General features: G+C 42.7%; 1 protein-coding gene and 1 long non-coding RNA gene across 3 annotated transcripts in view; one reads left to right on the top strand and one right to left on the bottom strand.

The window, feature by feature from the left end:
- Window positions 1-14981, top strand: part of camsap2b (calmodulin regulated spectrin-associated protein family, member 2b) — a 39962-nt gene that overhangs the window by 1140 nt on the left and 23841 nt on the right. For both annotated transcript variants that reach the window (XM_061296269.1, XM_061296268.1), the window contains exons 2-3: window positions 5439-5544; window positions 5876-5931. The gene's annotated coding sequence lies outside the window, so the exon portion shown is untranslated. The remainder of the gene's footprint in view (window positions 1-5438; window positions 5545-5875; window positions 5932-14981) is intronic.
- LOC133166226 (uncharacterized) lies at window positions 239-11144 on the bottom strand. The gene is made up of 3 exons (XR_009717723.1): window positions 11015-11144; window positions 8061-8145; window positions 239-1366 (listed from the first exon to the last, which is right to left on the bottom strand). It is a non-coding gene; the product is annotated as an uncharacterized LOC133166226 (long non-coding RNA).

Genomic DNA, 14981 nt, shown 5'->3' with positions numbered 1-14981 from the left:
CGAATGTTTTTCGCCTGTCGCATGAATTTATCCCAAATGACAGTCCGGACTCAGGAGGCACGCTCCTAGCCACGCTTACGTCACCTTCCGCTCTTCTGCACCAATGCACAGAGTGCTTTTTGATGAATAATACAGAGCGACTGACGAGAGAGGGCCGTGGATGTGATGCTTTGCTTGATGACAGTCGGGAGGTGTGTTTGGGTGTGCAGCAAGTATCATTAGAAAAGTTATGGACAAGTGTTGTAGATGTGACTTTATTTCAAAACAGGGACAATACATGGAATGGCTTGTTTAAAAGAAGATTGACTGCATTTGACATAAACTATTAGTGAGATCATGTTAAGTTAATGAGCATAACGAGTTTGAGAAAGTTTGAGGATGTCACGGAAGTTAAGCACATTCCTGAAACGGCAGATCCAAAACAACCTTGTTAAAAGCTACGCCGGAAAAGCCCATCTTACAAACTCGACTAATTCTAACGTTTATTTGTTCCTCTGGTCCATTACTGCCAACGTAAGACGGGCAGTTAGCATGGAGTTGAGTGAGCGCACTGTATAATTAGGCGAACAAAAAAGAGAGGGATGCGACATCTGAAGGAGAAGAGGCTCCAAATGATTACACATTCACTCCGTTTCCTTCCCCCTTGCTGCACACACAACCGGCAATTAGAGGAGAGGTGGATGAGGACAAGTGAGCAGCCAGAAGTCTATTTGTGTCGCTATCTCTGCCGCATCCCGAGTCTCTCGGTTGAAGAATATAGAAGTGAAAAACAAGAAGGAAATAAATCAAGAAATCACAGCCTTTCACATCCGGTTAGGCTGATTGGCCGAGACTGGAGTCAAGGCAGATCTGGGCCACAGTTGCACTCATTGTTCAGTGAGCTTTTCTACACAGTCCAACCCAGCGACAGCAATGAATGTTGATTGTGACCTTTTGGGTCGGAACCACAGTGTGAATCGTGTGTGTGTGTGTGTTCGTGTCTCAGGATTTGCATGCGCCCACTCGCTTGCTCGTCACGACCGATGGGCATTCTTTGCTCTTTGCTGACGTTGTCGGGGCAAACCTCGGGGCACAGTCAACGGTCGATGGTTTCTATGCAATCCATACCAAACTCACCGACAGCGTTGAATGTTCTCCGAGGCAAGCGGGACGGATGGCGGCGCTGAACAGGATGTGGCTCCGACCACAGAGGAGCAGCGGGTTATGACTCACGCACGCTTAAAACAGGAATACAAACTAAGATGCTTTATTGCATTAGTGTCCCCCCGCTATGTTGCAGATTTTTAACGTAGTGCATTATCTCCATGATAGCACTTGGAAAAGACCCCTGGGAAGTTTTCATCCTCAGCGTAACACTCGGTGACATCTGAAAAGCACAAAAGAAAGAAACTTGTTTTTACCCTCAGATTTGACATGATTTTTTTTTCCCATTTCATTTATAATTGTGAGAAAATAGGAGCCCCGGTAGGAGCTGGTAGTTTTGATTTGTGGTATTTTATGGTAATTGGACTGAGCGCTATGGGTCTTCTGAATGGGTTACTCAAAACCACAAGATGAGCTACTGTGAAACTGTTAGTGCTTGATTTTTTTTTTCTACATTAATATTCATGCTCTATAATTGAGGAGCGTGTGTGTGTGTGTGTGTGTGTGTGTGTGTGTGTTACAATGTGCTGCCAAATACTGTTATTGCTTGCACTATGGATTGGCATAGCAATCAATTAATTGGTGGATAAGAATTTGTATTGTGTGGAACTCTGTGTTGATTAATAATGTCTTCAAGCGAAAAGGTCTTGAGATCAGCTATGGGAAGTGAGTCAATAACCGAGAGTGGCTACAGCATAACTCCCCGGGCAACATTAATCTGTCATGGAAGCAGGAGCCCAGAACATTCAGAGACTAAGTGTGAAATCCTCACGGTCCATTGAAATGGTTAAAAAAAAAAAAAAAAACATGACGGCAAAGTCGAGTTGAAAATAGTCAAGGTTTATGTGACTGCAGACTAGAAACTGTCATTGTCCTTTTTGCTGGAAAGTCTTTGGATTCCCCCCCCCTCCAATATATTCTGTTGCAATAAATACCATCAGACGCGACATTAGTCAGAATAATATTCGGGGCGGCTATGGTTCTTATGAACCGGGGAACAATGCTCCCATGTCCCGTTGTGCAGCTTGGCCTTTCATTCGGTGAGAGCTCCTATTGTCACAAGCGGAACAACTATCAGCAGTGTCTCCCCTTCGCGCGGGGCTGACGTCAGGGTGCCAAACTATACCCCTCTTTTTTTTTTTTGGTATCGGCTTAGGTTGCTGATGTCAATTTGCAGAGGGGAGGGGGTGGGGTGGGGGCAGAATCCATTACTCTGCTGGGGCGGGAGGCAAATGTCAGCCCACAGCGCCAACATGCTCTCCGCCCCACCGAGGAGAAATGCATCATGTTATTGCAGCTATAATTCAGAAAGCCATAAAGGAGAGACAATTGGCTCTTTGAGTTACTGCTTGTGAGCACTCAATCCCTCTGTTAATATGAGAAAGAAATACATTAGCCTATAGGAAACTGCGTTTATAGTAAATAAAACATTAGTGTAAAACGCTAACTGCAGGCTGGATGAAAGAAGGTTTCCATTACCTCCACCAAGCACGGAAGCACAAAGGCGAGAGGTGTTGTTTTCCTTCGTTAGCTGCTTGGATTGTGTATCAATTAGCAGGATGATAGCAAAAGTTGACCAAGTTTCCATGAAATTTCTCAAATGTTTCTTTTAAAAAAAAAAAATCTTATCAATTATTTAAAAAAAAAAAACTCTTAAATTTGAAATGATTTCAATTTCTATGAAATATTAAAAGGTGGCACATGTGCAGGGCAATGTTGCATGAATTAACAACCATAACTGACACTTTGTCAAATGTTCAAGATTTGTATCAGGAGCTATCCTGTCTGTCCGTTTCCAAAACAAAATGTTGCCCTTGAGCACAAAAATGTATTATCTACGATCGTCCAAATGTTGCGTGCTTATAAACCCTCTGTGTTAATTTCCACCTTATTTATTTCAAAAGTGAACAGGAGATAAGAAAGTCACACCCTCACCCCACAATGAGACCTCAGATGAAAAATGGGCAGAAGGTCGATGGAGAGGAGAAATGGGGTCTTTGCCATGGCAACCCTGGTGTCAGCCAGCCTCTTAATCCACTCCCCTCCCTCCAACCAGCTCAATGTCTCGCCCTCTGACTGGACCCCGCCTCTATGCAGCTGAATATTTCTTTTGTATGGCGAGACCTACTGAATCTCTATCTGCAGCCCTAATATATATATATATACATTGTATATACACACATACATGTATGTGAGTGAAAAGGGGGACAGAGGTTAGAGGGGGAGAAACAGTAGAGGCCAAACGGCAAGGCTGCACTCTTACAATGCTGAACTCCGATCACACACACACACTTAAATGCTATATCGATGGAGGGAGATAATCTTTCGAAAATAGCAGATAATTGCAGCATATGGCGAGCAGGCGGGCCGGGCCGATCACTAACAAACCGCCGCGCGGCTTCCTAGTGCAATACTCGTCTATCAAGTGCGCCACCAGGAAACTTTGCTTTCTTCCCCAGGCGAGCGACAAAAGCGGCTCTGGGAGAAGTGGGTGGGTGGGAAGAGGCGTCAGCTGCTAGACAAAATAAAAAATGCTCTTTTTGTTCCCAACAATAAGCGTTCTACGGAGCGCTTCCGCAGCTGCAGCCAGATAGGCTCTTCATTTGGAACTTCTTCTTCCCTCGACCGGGAGGAGATTTAATGTGGACGATAAAATTCAAGGGGATTAGAATCGTCTTCCAGCCAAGAAATGGGGACACAAGTGTGAATTAGCAAGAGAAAACGTTTGTAGGATGCAGGGGAGTGGAATCCAACGAAATGAAATCCTTCTACATACTGTGGAAAATCCGTATTGCGGCAGGGACTGCTTGGCTTCAAAGTTCTCGTTTCAAATATCTTTTGACGTAAGAAATTAAGTTCCAGAGTCAAACCTTAATGAAGTAGCATGTGACATTTAAGCGCTACTCACTTTCACACAAGATAGGAGTTAACCAAATACATTTTTTCAAAGATGAACTTCAAAACAATTGTCAATTATGAACGGAACAAGATGAACTTTGAACTCTTTCTTGCAGAAAATGAACTTTCACAACACTGCTCAAAAGATTTACTTTCTCCAGAACATTTTGGTTCAACTGGCCACTTTTGGACATTTGATTTTCAACGTTCCACAACATTACCAAAAAAAAAATGATTATTTTCAAGTGCCCTAATCCCAAATATCTGGAGTATCTTCCGGAACTCCAAAAATGCACCTCCTCAGATGATGGTAGGATTTTGTCTCTGGGGTGGTCTGATGCAACAGTGGGTGAGGTTTAATGTTGCGGCATGTCCAGTATATACTGTACATTTGCACTTAATGACTACCAGACCTGCAGATTGCCTCTGGGGGTCTCAAGCAGACCCCCCCCCTCCCACTCTCAAAATGCTTACACATGCATACGCTTCACTCTAAAGGCGGGACGTTGTCTGAATGCGTTGTGCAGTGAAAATAGAACACAAGCCAGTTTTCATAAAAGATGACCTAAATATTTGAAGGATGTGCAGTGTACAGTCTGCGGTACAATTTTCCATATGTAGTTCTGGCTCCACAAACTGATTTAGATTTGGGTCGTCTTTACGGCTGACATTATTTCAAGTTTGAATTATTATTTTTTTTACTGAGTCCTACTCTATGCTATTGTTGCTATTCTGTGGTGTGTTGCATTTTAAAATGGATGTCTTCTTTATCCCAAGCAAGCTAGCCTAGCCTAGTTAGCCTAGCTTCTTCTATACTTTGTCTTGGTCGTACGGCAGACATTGTCTATTTTCTCTCATCCTGTGTGAGGTTTCTCCCGTTTTAAAAATCAGTCGCAGTTGTATGTACATCTGTTTATCTAGGTTCAAATGAACACTACAAGACAGTAAAACGGCAATAAAGAGCAAAGGGCACGTCGTAACACAAGGTGCGCAATGTGCTCAACAAGTGCGACGACATCAACTAAAAACAAAGATGGCTCGCTGGTGCCTTGGGACTGATTGGCTGGGTGGGGGCACCGGGTGACCCCCTGACCTTTTTAACCCTTGAGGAATGTTGTCGTGCTGGTGCGCGTATTGTTCCTGCCACCCCGAGGAGACTCGGCCATGCATCAGATGGATGTGAACATATACTCTTCGTGAGTGCTTCTTCTTTAACCCCCTCCACACCGCACAAAAAGCAACTCTATCTTCCCCCACAATCTTTTCTGATCTTCACCCCCTAAATTTGGACAAGTTATCAACAAGTCTGAGAGTTGGGCGGTTGTTGTGCGTTTCGTGTGCACATCCATGCAGAAAGGTCGCTGACCCCTTTTTTTTTTTCTTCTTTCCTTTTCAAGGGACCCAGAAAACCTTCAGGCGCTGGGATGTGTTGCCAGAGGAAGTCAGTGGCGTGAGAGGGGAGGCTGACAGATGAGGGAGGCAGACGGACAATTAAATGAGCAGGTATGTCGACGCATCTAGGGCTGGTCAGAGGAAATGGAAGAATTTATGATGTCATAAAAAAGTGCCAGCAGAGAGGTGCCGGTGAACAGGTTGTCTCTGGAGCAGGAGCCATAAAAAGACTCCTGCGGTTTTCGCTCCCTCCCCCTGACGACCACGAGATGATAACAGTCCACTGAGCGCCAGTAGCTAAGCGCAGAGTGCATAATTCAACTGGGAGCATGTGATAATGTAGGCCAAGGATTGATAGGGATTGTTAACACTCAAATGTTGTATCATCAATCAGAGAATAAACTACAGTGGTACGGCGCAAACCTTTGCTTCGCTTTCACAGATGACCACGCCTGAATTCTGCAATCAAAATTCGGCCATCATCCAATGGGAGTGAAGGTAAAACATCTCAAACACACAAATCCCCGATCTGCATCTTTAGTGAGAACCGATATGCCCCAAATCTACAATTTCTTGCTAAATTCAGTGTCATTAAATTAACATTAAACATGACATTTAATATTTGAATTTATTTCAGATTTTAATGGTCAATTTTACACATTATAATGATTAAAATACTGGCATGAATTGATCATTTTATGAAGTCCTGATTATATAAGTGTTTACTTTTCAACAGACGTCTTTCTGTCTTGTTTTCAATCGAGAACAAATATTTTTAGACCAATAGCACAATTACCCAAGTCATTTTTTATCTTACTATCAAAATATATTTTAAAAAACTTGCCTGCTATATACAGTAATATGGTTTTCTTATCAGTGTAGCTTCCAGTGACTTTCTGATGACTGTGTATTATTATTTTTTTTAATTTATTTTCCTTTTGCCGAATTACAGTAAGACAGCATCAACTCAGTTTTGCTGCAGGTGTAAATAAAAAAAATAAATAAAAAAATAAAGGGGGACCTATATGAAAATGACCTTTAAGTGACGTAAACGACATCCGGTCCACACACTACCTCGTTCGTATACACGCCGATGCACTTTCTACTCTGATAAGTCGCTATAAAAAAAGAACAAGGAGGAGAAAGGTGGTTATTTGCTCTACAGCCTCGCTAAGGAGGGCTCCCATTGTAAAAAGGAGTGGTTGCACAGCCCCTTTTCCTTTCATCCCTCAGCTGGAGGCACGTTGCCTTTGTCTCCCGGAGAACTGAACAAGCAACCTCTCGGCTATGCTACGCTGGTCAAATACCTGGGAACTACCAATCGGCCCAGTGGGGGGAAAAAAGGAGATGTGGAAGGGGGGTGGGGTGTAAGTTGTGCCTTGTGATATGGCAAGACTGGATAGCCAAATGGAATAAAAGATGTTATTACAGCTCCAATAGAGAGTAGGAAAGAAAAGCAACAAAAAAAAAAAAAAAGATGACACCCGTGTTTAGATTTCGCACAAAAAAAAAATATGACCACCACCATCTGGTTCTTTAAGTTTTGTCTGTCATTTGAGAAAAATAGAAACCGTGTGGGTGATTGAGATCCTAACACACTTTTTAATGCCAACTCGGCAGTATAGCGCCACTTCCTGTATGCGAGGGACCGTCGGGGTGAAGTGAGTTTAAGTCCTCCCCAAAGCGGCCGCGGCCAACCCCGATGTAAAGCTTTACGTTTCCAGTCTGCACAGGCAGTCTGGGCAGACTGAGCTCTCTGTCACACCTCATAAAGCAGAGCTCAAGCAGCAGGCTTGTTTGAACCCGGAGGCAAGGGGGGCTTGGGAGGGGGGCCTTGGGGTGAGATAAGGAAAAATAAGGACAAAAAAGGAAGGAAATACAGCGAGGCCCTAGCTTCCACGTTGCACACAGAAAGATGAGAAAATTCCTCTGTTAAGGATTTAATTGCGTCCTCATTTCAAGTCTGTGTCTAATTGTCAGGAGAACGACGAGCCATCCGTTTATTTTCAAACAGTCCACAAAGAATGCCTGTCATTTCCTGACGTTCCCTACTTCCATATGAAAGCCCCCCTTTCCTCGAGGAACAATGGGAAAGATTCCAAAATTTCCGTAGGGACTTTTTTGCGCGACCGCATAATAGCGAGCGTGTCGCGACAGGGCCCGAAAGCGCCCGCCTATACGCGGACAGAGTTACGTCGCGCCATGATTAAAGCATGCCGCGGCGTCTCGTAAATGAGCGGAGAATGCCGGGCACTTTTATTGGGCCAGGGACGGAGATCGAAACCGAGAGCAGATGTCGAGAGTTTAACGGGTTTCGCTCACCTCCCGACTGACACACGGCGAAAGAGTTTCTTAATTAAACAAAGAGAGCGCCAGTTCAAATGTCAAACTCTGTTAGGCCCTTGAAAGCCACCTGGCTTGAACCTGGCAGACCCGAGCCTGTGGCTAGACATAAGGTCAGAGGTCAGCCCTCATATAGATGGGCAGTATGCCACGACGCCTAAGGCAGGGTACGTGGAAGGGGGGGGGGTCTCCATTACCTAACCTTTCCATTTACACAGGGAAGCACTAAACACACATATGGACACGGATTCCTGTGAACTCGTTGACCGTCTGACATCATTTACCTGTGAGGGCCTTCACGCCATCCAAGTGCTCTGTGTTAGCCGCCCCCCCCCTCCCCAGATGCCTTATTGGGTCCCTGGATTAAGTCTGGCAAGGAAAAAGAGAGAAAGAAGGAAAAACACAAGTTTGAGGTCAATTTCCACTTTTCGCTAGACAGCTTTTCATTGCTAGCTTCCAGTTTGTGCTCCTTCTATATCATTTTAACAATTTCACAGTATACTTACTGTAATGCACTCCCGTGCCTCAAAGGAGAGCCATGGACATGGAAGCATTTTTTTTTAGCCCTTTATTGAATGTCGGTAGAACAAACTCGCGTAGTTGCTGCTGTGGGTCACAGCTTACACCCGGACACTCACGCAAATGTCACGTGCTTCTCTACCACGCCACATCTCTTAAAGGCAATTTTCCGAACACAAGACTCTACGTTTAAGAGTGCAAACGATAAATCAAATGTCTTCAGAACTCTCTGAACTTCTGAATTATTTTCTATTGCGCCCTCAACTAATAACTTCTTCTTTATCTCTGTCTTCCCTTACTTCCCTGTTAAATATCTTTTCATAGCGTCTTTTAGGGTTGCACAATCTGACAATGAGAACACCACTGCCCCCTACTGTAATGGATGTGCAATTACACTTTATTTTAGTACAACATAAATAAATAAATTAAATTAAATTAACAAACTCTGAGGGTTTTCATGGCCTCTTAATCATACTATTTACCTATTGCGGGTGGGTTTGGAACCATTATGAAGGCAGGTTTAGTGTCCATCTCAGCCAGTTTGACTCGGAAATAATTCTTTTCAAATTTTAGTGCCTGGGAGGGCGGCGGGGGAAACCCGTTTTTCTTCAATAGTTGATTGCAGCAGGAAGTGGATCTGCTGGGACTCATGTGATGAGACTCCCTGATGAAAACATTAGATTTTCACCAGCCGGAGCGGCACGACAGTTGTGGAAACAACAGCGGCCGTCCGCGCTTCAGAGCCTCTCAGCTGGATGAAACTTCTCACACGTAATAATGGGCTACAGGGAGTTACCATCATTGCTGCAGCGGGTGGGGACAGGATACGCCAGCATCCACCCGCGACCCCAAACTGTATTAAAACAGATGTGCGCTACGACATCCGCTGTGCTCCTGCAGGGGTATTTTCCCTGTCTATTTACAGTGGAGCCTCCAAAGTCGAACGCCATCAAAGCGGTACAAATTTGTCATCCAAAACGTTCTTATGTTCATTCAAAGCATTATCATGCTTGAGGAGCATCTAAAAAAGTGTTTCCAAAGCTTTATTGAGTTAGGGTATAGTGTATTTTACATTCGGAAAAGCAGCAAATGATAAAAATCCCACTGAAATTGTATACATACAGTAAAAGAATACCTGTTAATTTTATGTCATCTAGTGGAAGAACATTTTATTGTTCTACCTGTCACTATATGTTTCTGGCATACTGTTTTTAAATCAATAATTTCCAGGCCACCAAATCAGGAATTGCACTTCAACATAGCTTGAGCTTCTCAATACAATATGTACAGTACAATTGATAATACAAAATATGTTTTTTCAACGATCAGTTCTGCAGTACCCATAGAACGCCACTAGGTGATAAAATCCGAAAATGTCTGTTACCTAAATTATGCGTCTTAAAATGATTTTGTTGTTTGTATAGACTTTAGCTGAATTCACAATCTTATCATCAGGGCATTTTTGACTGTTAAGAGTCAAAACAAGTTTTTGAGGAGGGAGCATAATCCACTTTACATTATTTCCCATGTGAAAATTTCCTTTGAAATAAGAACAACTTGGACGTCCACCAACATTCGACTTAGCAGTTTCCACTATAATTAAATCAGTTGTTTTTTATGCCTTGTGCGGCTAAACACCGTCTAAGCAAAAGAGAAGGCTTTTTTTCCCCTCAGTAAAAGCCAACACATTGTGTTGTTTCATTAAATCACGCTGTGTTCAATGCACTGTTTAATGCAATGTCGCACTAAGTGTCTAGACCTACTATATTCCAGATGGCAAAAGAATTTATGGACACAGCCTCATTAACTGTAAGGCATATTAGTGCTGAGAGACAGGCCGCTTAAAAAAAAAAAAAAAAAAAAAAGCTGTGTTACTGATGATGGTTAAGTTTAGCTACTAAACAGTGGACGCCCTGTGTGAAAAAAAAAAAAAGGCAGTCTTTTTAGATGCGCGAATAGACTTTATTCTGCTCTATTTTTCACCCTCGATCACTGCTGCAATGTTGCATGACATCCAGTTGATTCAAATTTAAATTTGGAACAGTAGTAGTGTTCATACGGACTTGTAGCGTGACGGCGTGGTCATAGAACGGGTGGTGGCTCTGAATGATCGCTATCTGCTCTTCAGGTGTCTCTCTCTCTCTCTCTCTCTCTCGCGCCCTCTCTCTCTCTCTCTTTCTCTTTCTCTCTCTCTCTCGCTCTCTCTCGCTCTCTCTCTCTCTCCGTGTGCGTGTGAGCTTTTTCTTTTTTTTTCCTTTTTTTTTTTGCAGAATGGGGTGCTGCTGTAATGTCGATACAATGACAGATGGGCCGCACAAAGCCGGCGCGCATTGTTCAAGCTGAAAAATAATAGCCTCCATTTATCAGCCGTGCGCGCAATTTGACACTCGAAGGGAAACACGGGAGTGTAAATTAATCAAAGTTAATACTCTTTGCAAAAACTTTACACGCATGCATCTCTTTCTTCAACACGCACCACGCGTGGACGCTTCTCCGGAAGCATCGGAGAAGTTGCAGCGTGGCTTATTAAATGTCTAATATTTTCCACACATTCCCGTGCTTGCCATTATTATTCGAGATATATACTTCATACATCTTCCCCCCGAAATTATTAATAATGATAATAATACAATTATTAAAAATTAAAAAAAAGGTCACGCGCGCCACATTCCACCACAATTTGACCACAACCTCATTTTCCATATGTGCACATACTCACGCCGATCGTCCAAACGAGCGTAATCTCCTCCACGTTCCACGAGCCACTATTTTCGCTCTCCTCCGTCCGAGAGCAACTCCACACCGAATGAGCGCCGGTGCCCGAAATCCACGCATGACGTCTACTTCGGCGGCTCAAGTAAAAGGGGAGGGCATCCGGTTCGCACGGAACATCATAAGGAACGCGATTGGCTGGCGTGGACATAGTTTGACAAGACGCACGCTTCCCATTGGATGACCGGGCTCAAGGGGGGCGTGGTCATATCTTGTATTATTCAAGAGGAAAAACGGGTGGGGAGCGAGGGAGGACACTCGGTTAGCGTGCTCATGTATGTCTGCAGACAATAGCCTGTTTCTCATGCACATTCACACAGTCAAATAGAAGCATCACACAGCTTGTGTATAGTTTTTATTTCATTAAGAAATCCAATATGTACTTATCTTTCTGGAAATATAATCCATGAAAACTACAAAACCAAAATGACATTTACAAATCAAAATGCCCTTTCAGAAATCTTCTCCTCCAACCTCCTTTCTGCCTGCACGTCTATTAATAAATCAAACAGCTGCATAAAAAGCCCGAACACACGTGTGTAGCTGTGAGGATGCTTAAAGTGCAGAATTGTCCGCACAGGAGTAAGGGAGGAAATGGTGCATGGATAATTCTCTCCAGATCCTTTGGTGAGAGAAAAGCTCTGAGCTTTTTTTTTTTTTTTGTTCCTCTTCGCACATCAGTGCTGAAGCTGTACGTGCGTATGCGGTCCCAAGCCAGCCCATTTAAGGTATTCTCTCCCGTGTTTGTAATGCAGTGAATTAACAGCTCCTATCCACTGTTGAGGGGTGATTACAGTTCTGTCACCTTTAACCTTCAGGCCTCATGAAGCAGCACAAAGCAGGTCCGTGTGAGGAGACATCCCGTTTTTTTTCAGACACGTAGCCATAGTGATGGAACCCATCTATCCAAACATCACTTGTGTCAAACCTTCAGGGCAAGGAAGCACTGGAAGCTGTCCCCAAAGAAGCAATGAGGGAGGCTGCTTGCTAAAATGTCTCAACAAAAAAGCCGTATTGATTGAGGATTGTGAGAATTTGACAGACAATTTGCATAACGGGTGGGATTGATGCGCCCAGATCTATTGCAACTCCATTTTTATTCTCCCGCAGTAGTCTATTTTCAAACATCCAAAGGAGAGGAAAAGCCTTTCAAGCTTCTTTTCTTTTGCTGTTCTTAATTTAGACTCTGTCTCGATAGAAAAAAAACAAAACAAGTTGTGCACAAAGTCTACGTTTGGTCAAGTTGTTGTCGACATTTTGCTACTCCTGAAAATGAGCTGCCCAACTAGGCTTGGTATGCTGTGTGGCGCTCCATGAGAGTAGAGGTCTCAAAATTAATCGATGAATCGACGCTGTCAAATTATTTTTTTTAGAATTGAGTAATCGTTTAAAGCCATTTTTTTTTACCTTATAATAGTCCTTTAATGTCAGCCACTCAACAGCAATTAATCCATTTTTGAAGTCATTCATGAAAAAAAAAATCCTCACATTAAAACGTCAGATTTTTCCTGCTTTTGTTTCCGATATTTTTCCAGTCAATCTGTGGCCAGGGAGACGGAAGAGTCAGGCAATCAAGGAAAATTCCAAGCACCATCATTTTGTAATCACTACTCACTGCATTTTTCCAGGCTCATTGGAATGTGATAAAGCTTTGTTCGTCATAATAACACATTTTTACTCACAAATACGAGCGGTGGCTTTCCATATATGGCGCAGTGCCCAAATTTCAAATGAACCAGAAGTAGGTCCACCTATTTTTGAGCAAATTATATTTTGGGTCAAAAGCATGTTTGACATACTTGACTGAGTAATACTGTGTGTATCTATTCTCATGAACAATTATACGCTACAGTGTGCTTGCTAGGAAGTCAACACAAACGAAAAATGTCCGACACGCCATTTTCTGACCAATTCATTAAGTGTTGGTTTAAACGCGCTGTGCCTTAGAAGAGTGACATCTCCGGCTGCGCTAGTAATGAGCTGTCAGACATGTCATCTGCGATGGAAGGCGCAAGCCTCCACTCAAAATTTATGTAAATTATAAGTGAGGCAGGGGGGTTGAAGAAATAGCTCCATATATATATTTTGGGAAATCCTCTCAAGAGTTTTAATTCTGAAAGTTAGGATTTGTCGATAAATACCACTTGACTGTTGACAGAAATGGAACAGTTTTAGTTGTAAGAATATATAGTACTGACTCTGAGAATGTTTAAATGGGAATGGTAAAAAGCGAAATGTATGAGAGTACTTGGGAAAAAATATTTTCAAATTTGGCAATAATCATGAGTTGACAGATCCATGTACAGCACAGGTGTCAAACTCAAGGCCCGGGGGCCAGGTACGGCCCACCACATCATTTTATGTGGCCCGCGAAGACAAATTGTGCATCAAATTTGTGTCATTACTAGAATTGCAAATTGTCTTCACTCAATATATATATTTTTAAAATATTTGACCAGTTTTTACTCGTCTGATTTGAAACCGAGTTATTTGTCGGTTTGTTTTGTAGCTTTTACTGTATATAATATGAGGTGCTCATACATTGATTTGGGTTGACAGTCATAAGAGCCCTCGGAAAGAAGCTATGACTACAATGCGGCCCGTGAAAAAAACGAGTTTGACACCCCTGATGTACAGTATTAATTTTGTCAAATGTCTTCTATTTGGCTATACGCACTATCAACATTTTTTTTGTGGCAAAACCAGGTCCAAAAAGGTACTTTATTTATTTTTTTCCCAGTCGTGACTTTTCCTGTTCTCTCTTTGCTAAGCAGTTTTCTACTCCCCAGTCGACCCTTTTTGAAATAACTTCATAATGTAAACCGAGATACAAACAGGATAGATGCAGAATCGTTTCCAAATTTCTCGTACTACGTCATCCACTTCTGCAAGGATGCAGATAAACCCGGCCTCCTAACAGTTTTATGTTGACTTGATGGTCCATAAAATGATCATATTATTGTAAATTTGCTCGTTCAGCTAATTGCAAAGCGCAGTGTGAGCTCCTTATCAGCAGAGCGCTACGCCGTTCAGCAACGCCACACCGCTGCCAATCCTGCATCCAAATCTGCCATCTCGCCAACCACCCGTCGGGTCTCATTCTCGTTGGATGCCAGAAGCGAATGCTCCATCTCAATTAATCACTGAAATTCGACTGGAACGTTTCCCTTCAGGATGAGGCCCATCGCAGAGGGGGCCGCAGTCAGTGGCGTTGGTGAAGCTGCTTTGTTAACTTGAATACACTCTCAGCTTTGGAGTCAGTGCAGATGTCTGCTAATTGTGGTGATCATGGCGAACGGAGGGGGGTAGGAATATGCAATGAATTTCACATTGCTTTCATGCCTCACATCCTTTGGTTATGAGCATCTGCGATATACACGGAGCATCCGCAGTGTTTGGAGATGGACAAAAGTGACAAAGGCAATGGGCACGGGATTTGGGATGGACACAAATTCAAGTGCAGCCAGATTAACTTTTGTAGTTCCCTTCATATTAGAAACAATAAGTTCCTCCTGCCTTCCCTTGTATCCAACCGTGGACATCTTGATAAGCGTCATTTCTGATTTATTTGGAGCAACACAGTGTCTATTGAATTGAAGAAGAAATGGTGTCAATCCTTTCCATTTTGTTGAATTATGTCTAAGTTTGTTACTAATGATTGTTGATTAATCGATGAGTTTCATTTAAATAATAATAATATTAAATATGTATTATTATATTATATATAATAATAATGGTGTATATTATAATATATATAATAGAAATAATAAATTATAATAAAAAAAGAAATCCCATCCCTTGTTAAAAAAACAGGGCATTATTTCAAACTGACAGTCCAGAATCTGCACGCATGTTTCTACTTATCATGCCACCCTTAGACATGCTATGGATGCTGAACTGGAACAAATCATGCA

Source organism: Syngnathus typhle, linkage group LG13 (genome assembly GCF_033458585.1).
Source record: "Syngnathus typhle isolate RoL2023-S1 ecotype Sweden linkage group LG13, RoL_Styp_1.0, whole genome shotgun sequence".
Taxonomy (NCBI): domain Eukaryota; kingdom Metazoa; phylum Chordata; class Actinopteri; order Syngnathiformes; family Syngnathidae; genus Syngnathus; species Syngnathus typhle.
This window is presented reverse-complemented; position numbering and strand designations above follow the sequence as displayed.